This window comes from Hibiscus syriacus, unplaced genomic scaffold, assembly GCF_006381635.1.
Source record: "Hibiscus syriacus cultivar Baekdansim isolate YM2019G1 unplaced genomic scaffold, ASM638163v2 tig00116989_pilon, whole genome shotgun sequence".
NCBI classification, from domain to species: Eukaryota; Viridiplantae; Streptophyta; class Magnoliopsida; order Malvales; family Malvaceae; genus Hibiscus; species Hibiscus syriacus.
Genome location: NW_024063508.1, coordinates 5,401,711 through 5,427,314, shown reverse-complemented (window position 1 = coordinate 5,427,314; position 25,604 = coordinate 5,401,711). Strand labels below are relative to the sequence as shown.

At 33.0% G+C, this 25,604-nt stretch overlaps 1 pseudogene; it reads left to right on the top strand.

Annotated features, from left to right (window-relative positions):
- Window positions 1–21,197: 21,197 nt before the first annotated feature.
- LOC120193140 lies at window positions 21,198–25,286 on the top strand (annotated as a pseudogene).
- Window positions 25,287–25,604: the final 318 nt, after the last annotated feature.

The window sequence follows — 25,604 nt, the reverse complement described above, 5'->3', positions numbered from 1 at the left end:
ATCTACAACTAGTATAAGGAAGTTGTGAATGTGTTACATGATTTCTTTTGCTGTTAAAGCTCCTCTTAAATCAACTTGGGGTCACCTTTTCCTTCCCTATTGACTTTAAACTTTCTCTAACTTTCTTAGCTAATCAAAGGGAAGAAAAGAGTTTACTAACTTATCTAAGGCTTAAAATAAGGTGGAGGATGCTCTAAATAACTCAAATTCACAAAAATAATCTAGAAAACCTTGATTTCTTTAAAACCTTAAAAACCCTTTTTTGGAAATCTTACCTAAAAGTTGATATTAAAGACTCTAAATGAAGCTTAAGGGATGAAGATTAAGTTTCTTACCTTGGTTTCTTCAAACTAAGCTTGGAAATATTAAAATCTTTTACCTTTGACTTGCTCTTGGAAGGAAAATAAAGAGAGAAATGAAGAGGAAATGAAGAGTACTTGGGAAGCTATGTTTTTCACGTGGAACCTCTTAAAATAAGGGGTTTCTATCCATTAAAATAAGAAATAGGTAAACTATACTTTTGGTCCCTCATTTATAAAAACCCAACTTAAAACTACCACTTAGCTTAACTTTTGGGCCCACCTCAAGCCCAATACTCTTAAGAACCTATCTAAACAGGCTTAGGAGATTTAATGGGCTCGACTTACGGGTTTCAGGTTGACCCAACTACTGACCCAAAATTTTAGGTATTACAATTGTAAGCTCAGTGTTAAGATATTTTTGTTCTCAAGTTAGTAGTTTATGCCATTTGAGGAGCACCATCACAAAAGGATTTCCAACATCCCTTCTAGAGTACTATACTATAGCTTTTAGTGGACATGTGTATTCATATGATCTTATTTATGTATTTGGATTTGTAAATTTTAGTTGTATTATTTTGATTTAAACTAGGAGTCATATAGCTCCGATTTGTAAAAGTATTTTATAATAATTATGGATGTCTATTTTAGAAAATATATCGAGTTTTAAATGGATATAAAAAAGTTTTTAAATTTAGTGGTTGTCTTGGCAGCCTAATGTGACACTTTAGGCCCAATCAGGTTTAGGGTGTTACAAATGATATCTTTCTAACAATGATATATATTTTCAAATGCATTTTTATATTGCTTTATGCATATAAGTTATAATGTTTTATTTCTTGATATAGCATAAAGTGTGATAGTCTTGGATTTATTGAAATTCATGTGTTACTAACATGTTTGTTCATCCTTATTGAAATTCAATATCTTTTAAGTGTCAAAGTGTAACACCTCAGATCCTAGGTTAAGAGTTTCGGGCTTAACCGAGATCGACATTGAGTTAATTCTGCAATTTATTGGAACTTCGACTCAAATTGAGTTTGTTTTGGGCTTGGTTTTGGCCCAATAGGGAGTAAAAGGATGATTTCAATTTTCAATTAAAACCAGAAGAACCAAGTAAGTAAATATACCCTTGTTCAAAAATAAAGCTGAAAACCAATTAAGCTGGGTGATATCATGTCTGAGCAACTTCATCTTTTCTTTATTTCCTTGTCTTATTCTCTTCTTCTTCAACCCATTCTTCTTATTCTTACAAGATCAAAGGTAGAAACTTTATCATTTTTCAGACCCCAATCAACATTCTAAAGGTAAGAATCAAACTTAGCACCTCTAGAGCTTCCTTTTGAGACCATAAAATCAAAGTTTGGTCATGGCTTTAGAAAATGGGTTTTATGGGGGTTTAAGGAGCTTGGAGGATTCAACCCGTTTTAAGTGATTTCTAGCCCTAGGAAGAGTTTCTAAACCCTTTATAAGCTCTAAATTTAGTTAGTAATATTGGTTTTTACTTCTTGTGAGGGAGAGGTTGGTGAAAGCTCTAAAGCAAGGGGGAAGGAGAAACTCACTCTTGGTTGAGTTCTTGGGAGCTTTCATCAATTTTAAACATCAGGTAACTCACTTATAACTTATCTATACAATATGTAGCTTATTTAGATGAGATTGGTAGGTAGCATGAGCTTGAAGTATGTTCATGGTAGTTTGCGTTGTTTTGGTGTTTTCAGTATTTTTACAGACTCTTTAAGACCCCTATAATCAAATAAAACACTTAAACATCAGTTGGGGACCTCAATAGGCCATTTGTGTATGGAAAGATAGAATTTTTGTGTCAAAACAGAGCACCCCGTAGCAAATGGTATCGATATTGTAAGAATAATATCGATACTTTTCTTCAGTTAGGCAAAAACTAGACATTTTTTAAGGTTTAATATAAATACTTATTCATTGCATATAAATACGAGGGCATGAGTATCGATACTCTCTATATGGGTATTAATACTAGGGTATTTTTCAAAAGATCAAACCAAAATTTGGTATCGATACTCAGTCAAGTATCGACACCCTAGTATCATAGTATCAATACTCATTCTAGGATATTGATTACTTAATCAAACAACCACATCAGCCAGGGGGTACCAAAGATCTAGTATCGATATTGAAGGGTTAGTATCAAAACCCACGAATAGATTTGGATAAATAATCCAAGGGTTAAGGGATCAGACTCGATATACTCTTTGTACTTAGAATAACCACAAATAAGACTTCAAGTGATAATAATAACTAATATCATAACAATAGAAACAATAACAACTAGGATTGAATAAAACTAGCCTTGTTTGACGCTCAGGAAATAGTTAGGACACCCGAGTTCCTTTTAACATAGATAAGATAGTTAGTGGATATCCAAATCAGTGCCAAGGCAATTCAGCAACTGACTAGGTTTAGATGCCCCTAGAATCGATGGAGTAAGTTGGTGGTGTACGTTTCTAATGCAGATTCTGCATATCACTTTGGTGTACCGTGGGTATACCGACAATGCTAGAGGGGTACGTGAGCTCTGAGATGCAGATCCCTCATCCGTACCATGATGCCAACCACAGTTAGTAGTTCAGTAGTTGTGTAGCACCCTTAACTCGTATACGTACCCGAATACGAGTCAAAGATTTAACATAGTTTTACTTACATTCCAAGGTTGAAAATCCAATAAAATTTCAAACTTTTAAAATTTTTCCAATTTAATCATTTCAATAAATAATGTAATCACCTAAAATCATATTATAGTATTTAAGCCTCCAAATTAATATCAGTTTCAGGCAAAAACTAAACAGTTATATAATGTTCCATATCATAAGATAAACTGTCTAATTATTGTGTAATTTAAAATATTCTTTACTCTGTCAAAATATATATATATTTTTTTATCTAAAACACAAAACTTAAATTCATATTTATATCCATAATAACATAGCTTACATGTAACTCCCCAAAATTTTGGTTATTGACCAAAATGTAAATTTTAAAAGTTTAATGACCAAAGTATAAATTTTGGAAAAGTTCAAGGACTAATAGGGTAATTTTCAAGATTTATTGACCAAAAGTGAAATTTATAAAATTTAGGAGTTTTGACCCCATAAATTAATACTTCACCCCCTAAAAATGACGTTTTGGTATGAATCAAATTTTTGATATGGAATTTATGTTAAAAGCTGTTGAGTTAATCGAATGACGAAATTGGCCAAAAGGGGGGTGAATTGGCAATAAAAATTTTGTGGAAGCTTTTGCAGAAAATTGAAAGTAATTGCACAGCGATTTACAGTGGTTCGACTTTCTCAAACAAAGTCTACGTCCACTACCTTAGCTATCCACACTAAGGATTTTCCAACAAATTCACTAATTTGTTCTTTCTTTTGAGGCCAAAGAGATAACCTTACAATTCCCTCAAGAGTATACCCCAACTCTTGAGAACACTCTTTTCTCAAAGAGAAGATTACAATTTTGCAAACTTACAAGAAAACCTCACAAGGTAAGATGTTTGCACAATTCTAGAACAAAGAAAAGAACACTCAAAGATGAATACAATTGAGCACAAAAAGTGTTCTTGAAAGCAAAATGAATATTGAATGAAAATAGGCTTGAAATGCTTAAACTTGAGGTTTGATGCTTTCTCTTTGATTCTCTCTTGATTCTAGTTGCTTGATATTTCTTGTTCTTGATCAATGTCTTCTAAGCTTGCTTAAATACACCTTGGATCACTTCTGAACGTTGGGGATGATTAGAGAAGATATTATAGCCGTTTTAGTGTGAAAACATTTAATAAAACAGCTTGGAGCGTGGGGGGAATCGGTTCCCCCTCATAGGGAATCGGTTCCCTAAGTGTAAAATTCAAATATTTCGACCGTTGAACAAGGGGGAATCGGTACCCCCTTGGGGGGATCGGTTCCCTCCGAGCATACTGGAATTCTTGGAACAAAACTGTTTAGGGGGGAATCGGTTCCTCCTATGGGGGAATCGGTTCCCTCCGAGCATTCTGGAAATCTCGGAGCCAAACCATTCAGGGGGGAATCGGTTCCTCCTATGGGGGGAATCGGTTCCCTCTGAGCAATCTGGAATTTTTGGCTTTGAATTGGTTCGAAATACTTTGTAAAATTATTTTGAAATTGTTTTATGATTAAAACTTAATTTTACACTTAAGTAAGGATTAAAAATGATTTTTGAAATATTTGGAGTAATGTTTTGATATTCGAATAGTTATATCGAATATACTTAGAAAATCATTTGGAAAATCTTAAAATCCATTTAACTTAATTTGTTATATCGAAATATCAAAATGTTTCAACAATCTCCCCCTTTTTGATATAACAAAACATTTTAGTAATTTTAAGATTTTTGAAATCAAGTTTTGAAATTACTCCCCCTTACTTTAAAATTACTCCCCCTTACTTTAACACTTCTTCAATTTATCATGTAAAACATTTAACACTTATCTTCTCCCCCTTTTTGTTAAATCAAAAAGACATTGTAAAACAAGGTTTTGAAATCATTTAGCCAATTGATTTATTAATTATAAGCTTAAGCTGCTAAGATCACAATCAAAAGAGAGGTTAGCCATTAGTTTCATAAATCAATATTCATAAATAATGTGATATGGCAAAATTGGTCATATTGCTAATGATGATGCAAAAATGAATAAAACATATAAGTTCACACTATTCATAAATCCAAAATCCAACAATCCACAAAATCAAACAATCCAAAATATCCAAAATGTTGAAACAATATTCTTTTTGTTCAAAGTCTTAAAACTAAGCACATAATCAAACATCCGGATCGGTAGGAGGAAAACGGGCTCGCATAGCAGCCATTTCATGAGTTAGTTCATTAATACGAGCATTGGTTGCTTCATTGTTTGCACGCATCTCCTGAAGAATCTCTAATTGTTGAGCTCCCATTGTGGATAAATGAGACTCTATAGAGGAAAAGCGCGAATCCATTGTAGCATAACGGAAATCAAATGTCTCCATAAAGGATTGAAAATATGGAGGCATTTGAGTCGATTGTTGTGCGTGCTCCTCGGGTTGTTCAGGTTCTTCTTCAGCTTCATCAATATCCCTCATTAATTGTTCAAACTCGGGATCTTCGTCAGCTTCGGGTGGAGCTTGTGAAGAACTAGCTCCCGGAGTAGAAGATCGAACCATGCACCGGTTTCCTTATTTTTGACCCATCCCGCTCTTGTTAAAGAAAGAAGATTGATTTGTTTCTTAAGAGGAAATGAGGCATCTAGATCAACTCGGAGAGGTTTATTTTTATATTGTTTTCAAAACAGTGCAACCACCAAAGATCTAAAGCTCTAAGAGTTGAATATCGACCCCCAGATGGTCGAAACCACCAAGTGATCATGAGATGAAGGAAATGCTCATGGAGATCTAAAACACTTGCACTATCATTCCGTTTATATCGTGAGCCTAAAACTTGTTTTTCGTTTGATAAACCTTCATTGTCCAAGCCTAAGGCATTGGCTATGTAATCCGGATCAAGATGGAAATATTGACCTAGGAGGTAGGAACGCACTCCTATGGTTTTGGTTTTGTCACGATTTTTGATACAAACGGCATTACAGTAGAAGATACGAACAAGTTGATGATAGACAATGGGTTCAAGTTCGAAGAGTTTATCAAATTTCCATTCGTGCAAGATAGGGAGATATTTAAAGTTAATATCAACCATAGTTTGAAGAGATGGGATATGTTCTTCCCTAATCTTATACGAGTCAAAATATTGGTAAAACCAATAACGATAATATTTAGGACCCGGTTGATTGAAACAAGAATTTTGGATAGTCAAGTTAGGATCAAGATTTGGAATAGGATTTTGAGGAATAGGAGGAGGATTTGGTTGATGACTAGAACGACTAGATGAAGACCTAGGACGTTTAGGATTTGACATGGTGAAGGAAATCGGAATAGATAGAATAACCTGCAATTTTAAAACAAATGTATGCAATTCAATTAATCCCAAAACTCAATTGAGTCCTCAATATTTCAAGGTTCTCTAAATCAATCCTAATGGGCAAAGTTTTTGAGAACTTTTGAAAAATATGGTTTTGAGAAACAATATATGTATAGTTTTCATAATAACAACATAATTTAATCAAAACACAATAATTTGAAAAACAATTTTTTTTATTAATTTCAAATATTTAAAAGTTTTTTTTTTGAAAATTCTTGTGTTTTTGATGAAATTAGTTGTAACATCTAGTTTCTATTCACTAAACAATCAATGCCCGATCACTATTTCAACCTAGAACTAATTAAAACTAATCCTATGTTCAAAAACAATGAAATAGAGAGTTTAGAAAAATTACCTTGAAAGATGAAGATTGAGGGGATTTAGATGTTGTTTGCACGATTTTAATGATTCCAACAGGTTTAGAAGATGATATTTGAAGCAAATTCCGATTAATATTGTTGATTTGAGGCAAAAATGGAGATTTAAGAGATTTAGAGGGGAGAAACGGCGAAGAGAGAGGAAGAGGATTTTTGAGATTTTGGGGTTGTTCTGCCCGATTTTAACAGAACCCTAGGGGGTATCGATTCCCCTGTGGGGGGAATCGGTTCCCCTTCAAAGGGGGAATCGGTTCCCTCAAGGGGGGGGATCGATTCCCTCTGCACCAAAATGCTAAAATCCGATTTTTAAGCACACAAAATGCTAAATTAATCTTTTCTAGTGGTATTGGCAACTCATATATCAAAAATTAATTATGTTCAAACAATTAAATTAATCTTTAATCGATTTTTGAACATAAAATTAATTTTCACTAAGAATCACAAACTCCCCCTAACTAATAGCAAGAATGCAATCAAAAATTATTATTATAAGCATTTTTCAAGATTTATTAAGAGTGCTAAAATTATTTTAAACACTAAGTGAAGATAGGTTGGTCAACCCTAATTCTCTCCTAAGTGTCCAAAATCTTTCCTTGTCTAAGGGTTTTGTAAAGATATCCGCTAATTGGTGCAAAGTATCAACAAATTCTAGAACTACATCTTCCTTAGTGACATGGTCTCTAATGAAGTGATGTCTTATTTCAATGTGCTTAGTTCTAGAGTGTTGGATGGGATTTTTAGTGAGACAAATAGCACTAGTATTGTCACACTTGATAGGAATGGTACCTACTTCAATTCCATAATCAAAAAGTTGTTGTTTCATCCATAAAACTTGTGCACAGCAACTACCAGCTGAAATGTATTCGGCTTCAGTGGTAGATAATGCAACACAATTTTGTTTCTTTGAAAACCAAGAAATCAACATATTTCCAAGGAATTGACAAGTACCGGAGGTGCTTTTCCTATCTAATTTGCATCCTCCATAATCCGCATCAGAAAAAGCATGCAAGCTAAAACTAGAGTCTCTAGGATACCAAAGTCCTAAACTAGGTGTGTCCTTAAGGTATCTAAAGATTCTCTTAACGGCTAGTAAATGTGATTCCTTAGGACATGATTGAAATCTAGCACATAAGCAAACACTAAACATAATGTCCGGTCTACTTGCAGTTAGATAAAGCAAAGAGCCAATCATTGACCTATATAATTTAACATCTACAAATTTACCTCCTTCATCTAAGTCAAGCTTTGTTGAAGAGCTCATTGGAGTGTCATGAGGTTTCCCATTTTCCAGTCCAAACTTCTTGAGCATATCTTTGACGTACTTAGCTTGATTAATGAAGATGCCATCTTTTCTTTGCTTGATTTGGAGTCCCAAGAAAAATGAGAGCTCCCCCATCATGCTCATCTCAAACTCACTTTGCATTAGCTTAGAAAATTCTTGGCAAAGAATATCATTAGTAGAACCAAATATTATATCATCAACATAAATTTGAACTACTAATAAATCTTTACCTTTATGCTTTAAAAACAATGTAGTGTCAACCTTCCCTTTTGAAAAACCTTTTTCAATTAAAAAATTTGACAATCTTTCATACCAAGCTCTAGGAGCTTGTTTTAAACCATAAAGAGCTTTTGTCAATTTAAGAACATGATCCGGAAATTTTGAATCTTCAAAACCTGAAGGTTGTTCCACATACACTTCTTCCTTTATAAAACCATTTAAAAATGCACTTTTAACATCCATTTGATATAATTTAAATTCATGAAAACATGCAAATGCTAATAACATTCTAATTGCTTCCATCCTAGCTACGGGAGCGTATGTTTCATCGTAGTCAATGCCCTCTTCTTGAGTATACCCTTGAGCAACAAGTCTAGCCTTGTTTCTCACTATATTACCACTTTCATCAAGTTTATTTCTAAAAACCCATCTAGTACCTACAATAGATTTATTACTAGGCCTTTCAACTAATGTCCATACTTTACTTCTCTCAAATTGATTTAATTCTTCTTGCATAGCCATAATCCAATGTTCATCTTTTAATGCTTCTTTGATGTTCTTAGGCTCTATGCATGAAATAAATGCAACATAATTACAGATATTTCTAAGAGAAGATCGAGTAGTTACCCCTTTTGATGGATCACCTATAATTTCACCATCTTTGACATAGTTGTACTCTCTTGGAAAAGATACTTCCCTTTCTTCAATGGTTGGATTCTCGAGGGGATCATGAGTTTCCTCATCTTTTGTTTCTTCCTTTGATGATGATTCTCCAACGTTATGTCTAACGTCATTTGCTTGTACAATACCTACATCATCATTAACAGAAGAATCCTTCCTCGGAAGGGGATTATCATCGAAAACAACATGTATAGACTCTTCTACAACTAAAGTTCTTTTATTAAATACACGATAAGCTTTAGAATTTAAGGAATAACCCAGAAAAATTCCTTCATCACTTTTAGCATCAAATTTACCAAGATTTTCTTTACCGTTGTTTAAAACAAAACATTTACATCCAAAAGGATGAAAATAGCTAATGTTAGGCTTTTTATTTTTGAGAATTTCATATGGAGTTTTCTTTAAAATTGGCCTAATCATTACTCGATTTACAACATAACAAGCGGTATTTGTGGCTTCCGCCCAAAAATATTTTGGCAAATTATTTTCACAAAGCATGGTTCTAGCCATTTCTTCTAAAGTTCGATTTTTCCTCTCAACAACTCCATTTTGTTGAGGGGTTCTAGGTGCTGAAAAATTGTGGCTAATACCATTAGAATTACAAAACTCAATAAATCCAAGATTTTCAAATTCAGTTCCATGATCACTTCTAACACTAGTGATAGAGTAACATTTTTCATTTTGGATTATTTTTGAAAATGTGATGAAATTTTCTAATGCTTCATCTTTAGTACTTAAGAATAGAACCCAAGTGTATCTAGAATAGTCATCTACCAAGACAAATGCATATTGTTTTCCTCCCAAGCTAGTAGTTCTAGTTGGCCCAAAAAGATCTAAATGGATCAATTGTAATACTCTACTAGTTGATACATCATTAATAGATTTAAAAGAAACTCGTTTTTGTTTTCCTTTAGCACAGGCATCACAGATTTTATCATTATCAAATTTAAGCTTAGGCAACCCTCTTACTAAGTCTCCTTGAATTAACCGTTGCAAAACACTCATACTAGCATGACCTAGTCTCCTATGCCATAACCAACTATCATGCTCATCCTTAGCAACTAGGCATAAATTAGTCATATCAATAGAATCTAAATGCACCATGTAAATGTTTCCTATTCTATGACCAACAAGCATAATCCGATTAGATGCAATGTCAATGACTTTACAACCATTAATTTCAAATAAGACATTGAATCCTTTATCGCATAATTGACTAATACTCAATAGATTATGCTTTAATCCATTCACATATAAAACATTTTTAATTTGTATGGAAGAGGTATTACCTATTGTACCAATACCTTCAATGTGACCTTTTGAATTATCACCAAAAGTCACTTCTCCTCCATTTTTGACGTTAAGCTCTATGAACCGGCTTTTTTCTCCGGTCATATGTCTTGAGCATCCACTATCAAGGTACCATGAATTTGAAATTATTTCCCGTGCCATGTAGCAATGCTCCTTTCCCTACAAACATAGATTAATTTTTGATTTTTGGTACCCAAATTCTTTTGGGTCCATATTCATTAGTTTCCAAAATCCTAGTCCCCTTAGGTATCCATTTGTGTAGGATATTTTTATCTTTAGTAGTAATGAGTTCTTTAGGAACCCACATACTTCTAATGATTTTTCCATTAGAGGTTCTTTGGGGACCTCTATGATTGTAGTTTCTAAAACTTTTTCTAACAAAGTTGGATTTTGAATTTCCACCTCTTTCAAAATGTTTTGTTCCAACTTTATCAAAAGAAGTTTTAAGATCATCAATTTTCTTTTGATGATCATCATTGATCTTTGAAAGTACATTTTGCAAATCTAAATTTTTCTTTTCAAACTCTTCTAGTTTATTTGCAAATCTTTGATTTTACTTTCAAGATCGTTGTTGGTTTTGGATATGAGTTTGTTTTCATTTTTCAATTTTGAAACATCATTTTTATATTTTAAAAACAATTTCTCATAATCTGAAGCCAACCCATTGTACTCCTCAAATAACTCATCATAAGATAAATCATCAAAATCGGATGAGTTAGAGGTTACCTTAGAATCTTCCCCGAATGTCATCAAGCACAAGTTTGCTACTTCTTGTTCCTCTTCATCGGAACTTTCTTCATCGCTCCATGCAGCCATATGAGCCTTGTGCTTATTCTTTGATTGACCCTTTTTCTTCAATTGTGGGCAATCATATTTGACATGCCCCGGCTTTTTGCATTCATAGCAAATGATTGGGTCCTTCTCTTTTGGTTCATTTTTGAGGCCTTCGTTTCGTTTGAATTTTCTTCCTTGGTAAGGTCTCATCATTTTTCTGAACCGTTTGGCAAACAATGCCATTTCCTCATCATCATCATCATTATTAGAATCACTCTCATCTTTTGTGGATTTGAGAGCAACTCCAATATTTTTCTTCTTCTCCTTTTCCTTTGGTGTCTCTTCAACTTTATCAAGGTCCACCTCATCTTCAAGCATCATCTCATGACTGAAGAGTGAACCGATAAGTTCTTCAAGAGTTAAGGACGATAGGTCCTTAGACTCGATGATTGCCGTCTTCTTTGATTGCCATGATTTTGGGAGGGAGTAGACTAACTTCCTCACAAGCTTTTCATTTGAGATGATCTCTCCATATGATTTGAGACCATTGACAATCGTTGAAAATCTATCCGTCATAGCTTTGATGTCTTCATTTGGTTTCATCCTGAAATTTTCATAGCTATGCGTTAGAATACTAATTTTTGATTTCTTTACCTCATCTGTACCTTCATGTGTGACTTGAAGTTTGTCCCATATTTCTTTGGCGGTTGTACACGATGAAACTCTTTCGTATTCATCTGGTCCAAGAGCACAAAAAATAATATGGATGGCTTTGGAGTTGAGCTGGAACATTCTTATCTCTCCTTCACTCCACAACCTTGGATGAGTGAGAGGTTTGATGTATCCTTCTTCTACAGCATTCCATGCTCCCATGTCACTTGCTTGAATGAAGTACATCATTCTATTCTTCCAATAGGCATAGTTAGCTCCATTGAAGAAAGGAGGCTTGTTGACGGGCATCGAATCGAGACCGGAGTTGAAGTTTGAAGTGGAGGCCATTGATGACTTTGTAATCGATGTAACTCTTCCCGGATCGACTCAAGAGGCGATTAAACCTTCAAATGAGTTAGGCTCTGATACCAATTGTTGAGTTAATCGAATGGCGAAATTGGCCAAGAGGGGGGTGAATTGGCAATAAAAATTTTGTGGAAGCTTTTGCAGAAAATTGAAAGTAATTGCACAGCGATTTACAGTGGTTCGACTTTCTCAAACAAAGTCTACGTCCACTACCTTAGCTATCCACACTAAGGATTTTCCAACAAATTCACTAATTTGTTCTTTCTTTTGAGGTCAAAGAGATAACCTTACAATTCCCTCAAGAGTATACCCCAACTCTTGAGAACACTCTTTTCTCAAAGAGAAGATTACAAATTTGCAAACTTACAAGAAAACCTCACAAGGTAAGATGTTTGCACAATTCTAGAACAAAGAAAAGAACACTCAAAGATGAATACAATTGAGCACAAAAAGTGTTCTTGAAAGCAAAATGAATATTGAATGAAAATAGGCTTGAAATGCTCAAACTTGAGGTTTGATGCTTTCTCTTTGATTCTCTCTTGATTCTAGTTGCTTGATATTTCTTGTTCTTGATCAATGGCTTCTAAGCTTGCTTAAATACACCTTGGATCACTTCTGAACGTTGGGATGATTAGAGAAGATATTATACCCGTTTTAGTGTGAAAACATTTAATAAAACAGCTTGGAGCGTGGGGGGAATCGGTTCCCCCTCATAGGGAATCGGTTCCCTAAGTGTAAAATTCAAATATTTCGACCGTTGAACAAGGGGGAATCGGTACCCCCTTGGGGGGGATCGGTTCCCTCCGAGCATACTGGAATTCTCGGAACAAAATTGTTTAGGGGGGAATCGGTTCCTCCTATGGGGGAATCGGTTCCCTCCGAGCATTCTGGAAATCTCGGAGCCAAACCATTCAGGAGGGGAATCGATTCCTCCTATGGGGGGAATCGGTTCCCTCTGAGCAATCTGGAATTTTTGGCTTTGAATTGGTTCGAAATACTTTGTAAAATTATTTTGAAATTGTTTTATGATTAAAACTTAATTTTACACTTAAGTAAGGATTAAAAATGATTTTTGAAATATTTGGAGTAATGTTTTGATATTCGAATAGTTATATCGAATATACTTAGAAAATCATTTGGAAAATCTTAAAATCCATTTAACTTAATTTGTTATATCGAAATATCAAAATGTTTCAACAAAAGCTAAAAAGTGTTAAAGTCCGATAAAATTCGATAAATTAGATTGAATAGAAATTTTGAGAAAATTGAAGGATATTAAATTAAGCTCAGAAATATTATTTCCATATTTTGAAATGATGGAAAATAAAATGGATCATTGGATTTGAGAATTAATTTCCATGCTCAATTTGGACCGTTGGATTAAAGTGGCAATATTGAAATTTTTCGAAAGTTGCATGGATAAAATGGTAAAGGGTATAATATTTTTTCCATCTTTGACTTTGGAAAGATGATAAGAGTTATGTGGCTTGGTATGGATGTAATTATCAAGTTTCATTAATGGTAAAATTGTCATTTCTAATTAAATGAAAATTTTTATTCATTTAAAGCTTAAATACATGATAAATTAACATGAAATTAAATAAAAATTCTTGAAAACTTGGTCATCTTCCTCCTCCATTTCGTGGCCTTCATACCCTAGGTAAGATAATTTTTATTTTTCATTTTAAACCAATTTATTAAGTTTTTGGATTAAGACATGAAATAGAAAATTGTTCTATTCGATGAGCTCTATCATTTGGTACCAATATTGCATGCTAATCTTGCTTGAGTTCAAAGATCCCAAATTCTAGGGTTTATGTTCATGTTAGGGTTTAATGAATTGATGATAGATTTTAAGGTTATTGAGGTTGTAGAATCATTTCCAAGCTTGTTTAATGATTAAAACATGATCAACCCACCTAGATATGCATTTATGAGTTTTGACCTAACCCTAAAATTAGGGGAAGTTTGTGTTTTGATGAAATTTGATTAGAGGTTTAATTGTATAGGTTTTTAAATGTTGAATAGTGGTTGCTTTCATGCACGAATCTAATTGAATCAAGTAAATTCATGAAACCCTACACTCTTGATAATCGGGCTAAGCTTTAAGAAGTGAGAAATATTATGGAAAAATTATGTAAGGGTCGGAAATGAAGTAGGAAGGATTTTTCAATCCTTAGTAAGTTATAGGAACCCTTTTGTAATTTTATAAAAGTTTGGGGACCTATTCAAAAATTATGAAAAAGTTGTGGGTTAATGTGTAAATGTGAAATAGTTGATGTACTATGCTGAAAATTAATGTTTGAGTGTTGAAATTGAAGTTAGGATGTGAAATTAGATTATTGTGGAAAGTTGGTTAAAGTTGAGGTTCAAATCACTAATGTGGAAAAGTTGGGAACTTAAGTTAAAGTGTTATGTGAAGTTTGGGTAAATTTGGATAAAAAGGAACTTTAATGGACAAATAGAAGTTTTAAGGGTAAACATTTATGTTGTGACATGGAATTTGTATCGAATGAGCATCAAAATATTTTTATGAATTTATTTTCTAATGTGTGTCTATGTTAGTAAGATTCTAACATGTGGTTTGAATTTGTATATGTTTTGTAATGATGCTCATTTAGATTGTGTGCTTGAAATAAAGAACAAACATTATTAAATCTAAGGAGAAGCTTAAGGATGAGATGTGAATTTCTAAAGAAGGTTGCAAGCTAAGGACACCAGGTAAGTACAAATTTAATTTGTACTTACGTTATCGAACAAAAATTGACTTGCGATAAGCCAGTGACGAAGTTACTATGGTAAGAAGTGACTCCTAATTGTTATGTGATTTTTGGTTCATGCATATTTGTTCAATTCGTGAGCTAATAGAATTAGTGAATAAGCTAAAAGTGCAAATTGGTGAAACCTGCATGGATATATGATTGGAATAGTAAGTTTAGAAAATCACCATAGATTCTATAGAAATGATTAGATGATGATATTTATATCGTTGGATTTGTATATCAGTCTAGTTTTGTTTAAAATAAACGGATACTGATTTTAAGGAGTATACAAAAGTATATGAATTTTTAATCGAGGATAGGTCAGAAAATAAGGCAGCAGATTCTGCTCAAAATAGCTTATGTAAGTTAACTTTGAAAATTCATTATAAATTGTACAGAATAATTTTTAATCAAGTTTCTAGTGGTTTAAAAAGAATAATGTTTAAGTGTGTATATTAATATAGAATAATATTTCTTTAAATGTAGTGCAAATTGCCAGAAAATGAAATTGTGATAAATTTTGGGATCGAACCAAATTGAAAGGAAAGGATCGAGTTAAAGCTTAGTGAGACTTATATTTTGGCTTGTACATAAAATGTCAAAGTGTGTTCAATGCATACATGACATTATACATGGATGTGTTATACATCATTAAGAAGACATGCGATAAGTCTACCATGATTATATTGGCATGATATTTATGTCATTTATCATATGATTGACATTCTAAATATGTCAAATGATGAATATAAAATGTATTGATATCTTGTTTTTATATACGATGTTTATCATGAATATATATGATATTTATTATGAATTTTATTTCGAGTATAGGCTGCCCAATGTTAAATGATATTGATATGCATTGCCATGGATATAATAAATAAAAGTAGACTATATGCCCAAGTGAGTCATTGAGGGAAGGGTATAGTTGGCATGCCATAGAATCTAGTAGCTGTAGGTTTGATTCAAAACTATAGTGTGTAAGGACACTTAGTGTAGGTGGTGGGCACGACCTTATGTTTCATATCCGAATTAGCACTAGAGTGTAAGCTTAGTGCAGGTGGGGGGCACGACCTTATGTGTCAGGTTAGCACTATTGTGTAGGTATTTGACTCGTGTACCCAGGGTCTTCAAGGTTTAAATTGGGTTATGGTTTATTGGTTAATAAATGATAAAAAATGAATAAGTTGATGAGCTTATGGAATTAATGGAAATGATGTCGATAAGAAATTTATATACGATTCATATCATGTTAATATTAGTAGAATCATTGAAAATACATGTAAAGTGATCATGATATATTGAATATTATTATTGTTACATTTATGTATTACATTACCTTGAATATTTCTATGATTGCCTCACTAAGTGTATACTTAGCGTGTGATGATTTTCACACATAGGTAAAAAGAAGCGAAAGGAGTAAGGAGCTGAGCTTGGCATCAATCACCAAGGGGTATTTACAGGTAACAATGATGACATCCTATTGTGTTCTAAATTTTCTAGTTGGCATGTATAAGAGTAAGAAATATTTAGAAATTAATTACTATAATTAATAGTATAAATAAATATTTTGATATTAAACTATGTTTTAAATATTGATTGATTAGATTTTAATAAGGCAGTTGTAGACATTTTTATTTATTATATGAAATAGAGTAGAACTGTATGCTATTGCCTAAAATTGGATTTGAAATAGAAATCAAAATTTTATCTTGATTTTCTCTGATTACTTATTTTATAATAAAGGTTAAGAATTGATATTTTTTGTTTTTGAAAAAAAAAATAGAAATTTTCCCAGTTTGGGTTGCGAAATGTTTCGAATAATAAGTGTGACATCTTTAACTCATATCAGTACATATATACGGGTTAAGGGTGTTACATTAGACTTTTCTTATTCGTATACATGTCATCTAGAAAATTTAAAATAGTAGGATGTCATTACTGATACTTGTAACTTGTTTTTTATTGATTGATGCCCAGTCAGGTCCTTACTTCACTTGCTCTTCTTTACCTTCACGTGAAAATCATCACACACTAAATATACATTTAGGGAGGAATTATAACAAACTAAAGTAATATAATTATCAAACATCTTAACAACATATTCACATATATAAAACTTAATAATATCATAACAATTTAAAATATTAACTTAAATTCCAATAAAATTACTAAATATCCAAATCGATTTATTCAAGCCATTTTTTCTCATCAAGAACTTAAAAATCATCATCTCATGATTTTATCAAAATCATGATAAACAATATCATACATAATAGTCATATAAAAGCCATGATAAATAATATCATACATAATAGTCATATTATATTCTTTCCATTCATATACAATACATGACTTTCATATCTCATTTTCATTTTTCACTTTCATATTCACTTTCATATTTCATAACTCATTCTCAGATTCAGAACTTGTTTCCAAACTTGTAACACCCATTTCCCATACACGTTTCCGTATACAAGACACATATGTCACATCATTTTTAAAACATTTCATCTTTTGAAAACAATAAAATTTTGTTTCTTTTCATAAAACATTTTAATTTAATAATAATAAAACACTCATTAAACTTTAGTATGTAAACAAAAATCTAATGTTCAAACATTTTATCTTTTTACATCATTATAAATCAAATACTTTCAGAGTGTTATCATCATTCTATTACATGCCGACAAATAATATAAAAAAATAGACATAGCTGTCGTACAGTTACTGATGAGACAATTCTTGATTTGCGATGTCAGATGCACTCCTTACTCTCCTTGCTAAAAATTACGCGTGAAATAAACACACGTTAAGTATTTACTTAGTGAGGCTTAATAACAATGAGGTAAATGTTCTTTTAAAACATCCATATACCATAACTATCAAAATATAGATTGATATTTCAACTCATTATAAATTCAGTGGTTTTCGCACACGTAGTGTCGATATAGTAATTCAAAAACTCATTATGAATTATGTGGGCTGCACACATAGTGCCAATACGGAAATTCATAAACTAAATATGGATTTATTAGCTTGTACACATAGTGCCAATACGAAAATTCATAAACTTATTATAAATTTCTTAGGTTACACACATAGTGTCAATACAAAAATTCATAAACTAATTATGAATTTCTTAGGTTGCACACATAGTGCCAATATGGAAATTCATAAAGTTGTTATGAATTTCTTAGGTTGCACACATAGTGCCAATACGGAAGTTCATAAACTTATTATGAATTTCTTAGGTTGCACACATAGTGTCAATACAAAAATTCATAAACTTATTATGAATTTCTTAGGTTGCACACATAGTGCCAATATGGTAAATGCAATACATACATTAAGAAAAATGCATTTATGACTATCATAACATATAAGTACATAATTAATGCACTCACCTTGTATGCCTTAATAGGATTCCTTACTGATGTCCGACTAATCGACAACTTTATCTTTGCCCATTTTCTTGCTAGACTCAGGAGCTTGATTTTTATATACACAATTATCCATAATTACAGATACAATACAAATGTTAGTATACTTTCTAACATTTATACTTCTAATAATACTCAAAAGTATTATTATTTCCAAACTCTATTAAATTTCATCATATCTTAACATTTCAAGCTGACTGGTATCGGTACCCCTCCTATACTATCGATACCCACATCAGTATCGATACTAATTACATCAGTATTGATACTGTTCATCGTATTCCTTCAAATTTAAACCTATAGTATCGGTAATGTTCTTCCTGTATATATACCATTACCTAAATTTTCCATTTTAGCTCGATTTTTACCTTGATTTCGTTTAAATCTCTTACTTTTACCTCCAACAATACCATTAAACTCACCATTACTTAACCCAACTAACTTTCGTCCATTTAGCTTATAACATGTTTTTAATCACATATAAGGCTTCTAATCTCTTATTTACTTATTTGACAAGACAAATATACATGTATCATATTTCAAAAAATCACTCAAAAATTCATTTTCTTCAATCCCCAATAAGTAATCCATTTATTAGTTTTAATCCTCATTAAACCTTCCTTAAGCTTCCACCACACTTAAGGTTTCAAGAACAAACCAAAAATGAAAGGAAAAACTAGCTAAATAAAGCCTTACGTTTGGCTATGGAAGAGAGCACGAGCAACGAGGGAAGAAGAAGAGAAGACAACTTAGTTGATTTTTCAACTTTCCCTTTTTAAATACCCTAATTAAAATGAATTTTAAATCTATTTCCCTCTAATGGACCAAAATGCCCTTTCATTATTCGATTCTTACTAATTAATCTTAAACCAATTTCCTAATTCATTATTGTACTTTACCATTTATTCAAATTAAATCCTCCATATTTTAAAGCTTTTCATTATTGTCACCGACCCGATACTTGGGGTATTACAATTCTCCCCCTAAGAAAATTCTTCCTCGAATTGAAAGAAGTACCTGATACGAAGAGGTATGGAAACTATTTCCTCATGTTCTCTTTTTTTCCCAAGTAGCTTCTTCTGCTTTGTGATTTTTTGTAGTGTACTTTAACTAGAGGAATCTTCTTATTACGGAGTTCCTTGTTTTCTCTAGTTAAGATCTGCACTGGTTCTTCCTCGTAAGTTAAATCTGGTTGGATCTCTATTTCTTCGGGTGTGATGACATGAGATGGATCTGATCAATAATTTCTCAGCATCGACACGTCAAAAATATTGTGAATCTTGTCCATATCAGGAGACAAAGCTAAATGATAAGCTATGGGTCTGACCCTTTTTAAGATCTCATAAGGTCTAATAAATCTCAGACTTAGATTTCCTTTACTCCCAAACCGCAATACTTTCTTCCAAGGTGATACTTTCAGAAATACCTTATCCTCCACGTGATTTCAATCTCTTTTCTTTTTTGATTAACATAAGATTTCTGTTTATCGAGGCTATTTTCAGATTATCTTGGATAATTTTCACCTTTTCATCCATTTCTTTCATCAAATCCTGGCTAACTAAGTCTTGATCTTTTAGCTCAAACCGATTTAAGGGTGTTCTACACTTCCTCCCATTCAAGACTTCATATGACACTATCGATATAGGCACTCCAAGCAGTCTAAATATCTCTTTAATATACAACTTCACATACTTATCCATCGAGTAATCTACTCGAACTGAAATAAAATGAGTCGTCTTAGTCAATCTGTCCAGAATTACTCATATCGAGTCCTTTTTACCTGGTGACAAAGGGAGCCCGAAATAAAATCCATTGTAACTCGTTACCACTTCCACTCAAGGATGAATAACGGTTGTAGCAATCCAGAAGGCACATGATGTTCAACTCTCACTTACTGACATGTCAGGCATCTTGCAAAAAATTTTGATACTACTCTTTTAATGCCAGGCCACCAATAACGACTCTTTATATCCTGATACATTTTATTCCCAACTGGATGCATAGTCAAAGGGCTATAATGTGCCTCGAAAAGAATATCTTTCTTTAGTTCATCATTATCAGGAATGCAAAGTCTTCCACGATAATATAAACATCCATCAATCCTCATTTCAAAGTCTTTGGCTTCTTCTTTTTCTACTTGAGTAATTTTTTCTAAGCATTTCTCATCTTGACCTTGTAGCTCTTTTACCCGATCCAAAAGCATCGGCTTTAACTTAAGCTCAGCAATCAAAATACCATATTCTTTTAAAGACATACTTGTATCCAAAGTCCGTAGAGCGGCAAAATTCTTTCGGCTAAGTGCATCAGCTACCACATTAGCCTTCCTAGGATGATAATCGATGATCAAATCATAATCTTTTAACAACTCGATCCATCTTCTCTACCTCAGGTTCAGTTCTTTTTCAGTCAGCAAGTACTTTAAACTCTTGTGATATACCTTTAATGACACACGAACGATGACATACGTTAATTTATGACTTGCAAACATGTGTCATAAAAATGTCATGTTTTTTTAAAATCTGAACGATTTATGACTTACAATAATGTGTGTCATATTTAATAGTCATAATCCAAAAAATTTGCAAAAACACGGAGTACAGTTTTAATTGTGTGTCATCTGTAAAAGTCGTCTTTTAATTCCCCCTTATTTTCATCCTTTCCCGCTTCTTCCCCGACATACATGTGTGTCCAAATCTCTCATCTCAAAAAATAAAAAATCTCCCAAGAAAAAATAGATGTTCATCGAATCTCTTATGAATCATTTGTTTCTCAATGGCAGATTTATGACTTACAATAATGTGTGTCATATTTAATAGTCATAATCCAAAAAATTTGCAAAAACACGGAGTACAGTTTTAATTGTGTGTCATCTGTAAAAGTCGTCTTTTAATTCCCCCTTATTTTCATCCTTTCCCGCTTCTTCCCCGACATACATGTGTGTCCAAATCTCTCATCTCAAAAAATAAAAAATCTCCCAAGAAAAAATAGATGTTCATCGAATCTCTTATGAATCATTTGTTTTCTCAATGGCAGAGGGGGCCGACGGAGGTTCATCGTCGGATAGAGGAGGAGGAGGAGAGATCAGAAGAGCATTAGGATCAGGCTCGATGGATTCGTTGAAATCTCGTTGGGTGTTCCTAGGCGAAGAGGAATCTGAGATCGAGGACGAGGAAGATAATTCAGATGTGTCGTATGGAATTGGAAGTAGATTTTGAAGACGAGGATAGTCTGGTGCAGCGTTTGATTCACACCGAACCGCGTGTTGATTCTTTCGACGTTGAAGCTCTCGAAGTCCATGGCGTACATAGAAGTGACTACGAGGTATATTATTCTTGTTTCATGATGCTAATGTAATAAATCAGTCCTCTATTTGTAATCTTGAAAAATCGAATTTGTTTGGAATCTAACTTTATCGCGTTGAGGCATACCTTTTTTTAATGTGCTTTAATTTTGCAGCTTACTTTTATGTGTATAGTTGACTTTTGATCTCAGGACTTTGGTACAGGAAGGATAATAATACATGCGTTTCAGACTCTTGGTGTTGTATTTGGTGATATTGGAACAAGTCCTTTATATATGTTTAGTGTGATGTTTAGCAAGGCACCTATCAACGGAGATGAAGATGTTATTGGAGAACTATCACTGGTTCTATACACTCTACTCGTGATTTCGCTTGTCAAATATGTCCTTATCACTCTTTGGGCTAATGATGACAGTGAAGGTATGCCAGATGTTCCTCAATCCCAATCAAGTCCTTATTTATGATCTTTTATGCAGGCCTTAAACAAATATGTTAAATATTAATTCCATGTCAATTGTTTGACATCTTTTGTTGTTGTATTTTATGATCTTTCATTCTTTTATGTAGGCCTTAAACAAATATGTTAAGTATATATTCCTTGTCAACTATTTTACATCATTTGTTGCTGTTTTTTTCTTGAAGGTAGTACTTTTGCATTTGTACTCATTGATTTCTCGGCATGCTAAGGTCAGTCTTCTCTTGAATCTGGTTCCATCAGATACCCAAATATCTGGCTTCATGCTAAAGGTGTCATCTCCTGAGCTCGAGAGATCACTTAAAATAAAAGAGAGACTAGAGACTCCATTGACTCTGAACAAACTTCTTCTGATGTTAGTGCTTGCTGGCACTTCTATGGTAATAGCTGATGGGGTTGTTACCCCAGCAATGCCAGGTTTTTATGTGTTACTGTTCTTTTATCTCTTTTGTTTATGGAATCATGCTATGGTAGAATACAACATAATTGTTTTATTAAATCTATTTTCATTTTTAATATTTAGATGATAACTTTTGCATTTTTATTTGTAGTTATGTCTTCTGTTGGTGGTCTGAAGGTTGGAGTTGGTGTAATTGAACAAAGTAAGCTGTTATTCCATGTTGTTATCAACTCTATAAAACATTATTGCTTTGCTGACTCATATTTCACTGTTTGTTAGTAAATACTATTAGAGAGGACATTCCTGTTTCTAATTGACCTTTTTGGCTAGGAATCTTTTGCATAATTTAACTTGTATGTTATTGAAAATTATTTGTTATTTTGAATATATCATGCGATGGTTATTAACCTGTATATCTCATAGTTTGATCATGAGTCTACAATTCTTCATTGTGTTTCTGCAACTGCCTTTTTCGCGATCATGTGTTGTTTGTAATGATAGTTTAACTTTAGTCGGACTAGAGTTTCCAGTCTAGCTAAATGTTAAATCTGTATGTATTAGAAACAATATGGCCTTTTTTCTTTTTCCTTCCCTCCTTTACATCCTATGGTTTATGTTCCTTTATGATTTTCTATTTTATTACAGGTAAATAGTCATTAAACTATTGTGTTTCCTTATTTTCTTTTCTTTATTTGCAGATGGAGTGGTGATGATATCAGTTGCCTTTCTTGTAATTTTGTTCAGTGTACAAAAGTTTGGAACAATTCAAGTAGGACTTGTTGTATGCCCTGCTTTGTTCATATGGTTTTGTTCTTTAGCAGGCATTGGAATTTACAATCTTGTTAAGCATGATGCAAGTGTCTTGAGAGCTTTTAATCCTATTCACGTCTATTTATACTTCAAGAGAAACTCAGCTATGCGCTTGGAGGTTGTCTTGTATGTGCAACAGGTAAACACATTGATAAAAGATATCATATGCTTCAAAACTTGCACTTCAGTTGCAAGTGTGGAAAGAGCTAGTAAAATAATATCTTGATGTTGTAATCTAATTTTTACACTAATTTCCGGTTAAACTTTGTCAGGTAACCATCTTCTAGTAAAAGATAACTGAACTATTGACTTGATTCTAATTTTTACACTAATTTTTCTCTAGGGACTCGTAGCTTGCAAAATCTAATCAGGTAACCATCTTCTTCTTTTCTTTTATTATTTCATGTGAATTTAGTGTTTCACCCCTTTGGACTTAAGTTTAGATATGGATTGAATAATTTCCAGACTTGCATGCATATTGCTCGTTCAGAATGCAATGAGAAACATATTAATCGTATTTGCCGAGTTAAATTCGGGCATAAGATATGTTCAAGGAATGAATGAAATCTTGGCACCTCTATTTTATGTATTCAAGAATGACCCTGATGCGAAAATGGCGGTAAGATCTCATTATTATCCCCACTCATGTCTTTTTTATTAAATCTCTAACATACAATTGTTTTGATTTTCATGTATTGAATATGAAATGAGGTTTCCATGATTTTCTTGTTTCTGTTTGCAACTCCATTGCATCACATCCATCCCTTTTCTTACCCCAAGATACCCAAAAAGTTTAAACAAAAACAATAACTTTCAAATAGATTACATCTTTTGAAAAACAGTACGGTAATGTTCATTTATCATTATAATTATTAACTTGGCGGACATATATATATATATATGCACCAACTATTGAGTATATATGCAAACATATAGCCATAGACCAATTACAATTTCAGTAAGAATAACATGAAGCCGACATATTCTTTTGTTTTGTTGAATTATTGAGTGGATTCCATGATCATTTCTGCCAGCAACTTGACAACATCATTGTGGGAATTCGTTCCACAATTTCTAGGTTGTCACAGCTTCTGAAGGAACATGATGAAGAGCTTTGGCGTCATCTAGAGATCACAAATAAAGTAAGATATTGTTGCAAAATTTAAACATCTTTTATATCTTGACTCATGCTTGCCTCTTACCTGCAAAATTTTGAACACTTTCACCTTTGTCGTTTTCCATAGCTTGTCAAGGTAATTAGTTGGGCTTAAATGCTAACTGTTGTGTTTAAATATCACACGGGTCAACCCCCAGTTTTACACATTCAGGTGGATTACTTTGCTCTTGACACAAGAATTCAACTTTGCGGACAGTCTCCGCATATGGGACACACTTCTTAGTGACCCTGAAGGCCCTCTGGTATGATTGCAATTTTTATCTCACTCAATTATCTAGAACTTTTCTCTAAGATTAGGGGAGGAGATTAGGGATGACAACATCATGGACCGGGTCAGATTTTTTATCGTCTTGGCCTAGACCCAAAAGTTAGGAGTTTTCACCCAACCCCGATATCAGTAGATTTTAATTCAACCCATCACTCAACAACCCCAAAATTTAAATAAAAAGCCCAACCCTCCCTATCACAACCCCAAAAAAATTAATACAAACTTTAAATATGTTGTATAAAATTAATTATAAAAGAAAAAAAATATGTATCCTTTTTCTTTTTTCAATCAAATAGTGGCGTTGAGTGATTCAAACGACAATTTGCACATTTAGAGGAGCATTATGGTAAAGGTGAAAGAATTACTCCATTTCTAAGACATCATGCTTCTTTGCCTAGGTATACTTCATAAAATTTTAGGAATCATGTTAGTTCCATAATTTCTCCCCTAAACTTAGTCTATCTAGTTCATGTGTCATATTTCAATTTGCCTGAATATCGTCTTTACAGAGAGAGATTTCCTGCTCCCAAGGATGATAATGATCAAGTTGATGGTGAGAATAACACTGCTTCAATGACACAATATGGTTCAGAAAGCGCTAGTGCTTCAATGACACAATATGGTTCTGAAATACAAGTTACAAAAGCACTGGAAGCTTGGATATGGTATCTGGCTACTGTTTGATCATTACCGTACTCCATTGGATCAGATATGCAGAAGGTATGAATTGAAACTTGGGAGAATTGTATTGCACTTAGTAGTTCTCTAACTTATCAAAGTTCTGCAGAATCTTAAGTAGTTAACAAACTTAATAGTATGCAATGAATCTTCCAAGTTGTGTTCTTTTTGCTAGGTAGACAAGGGGTGAATTTATCTGTTGTCGGCTTCACACAATATAAGATGTAAAAGTATGGAGCAAATGGTGAAACTGATAATATGTTGGAATACCATGCTACTTTTGATTTTTCACAAGACTCCCCTTTAATAGAACTTGATGATGAT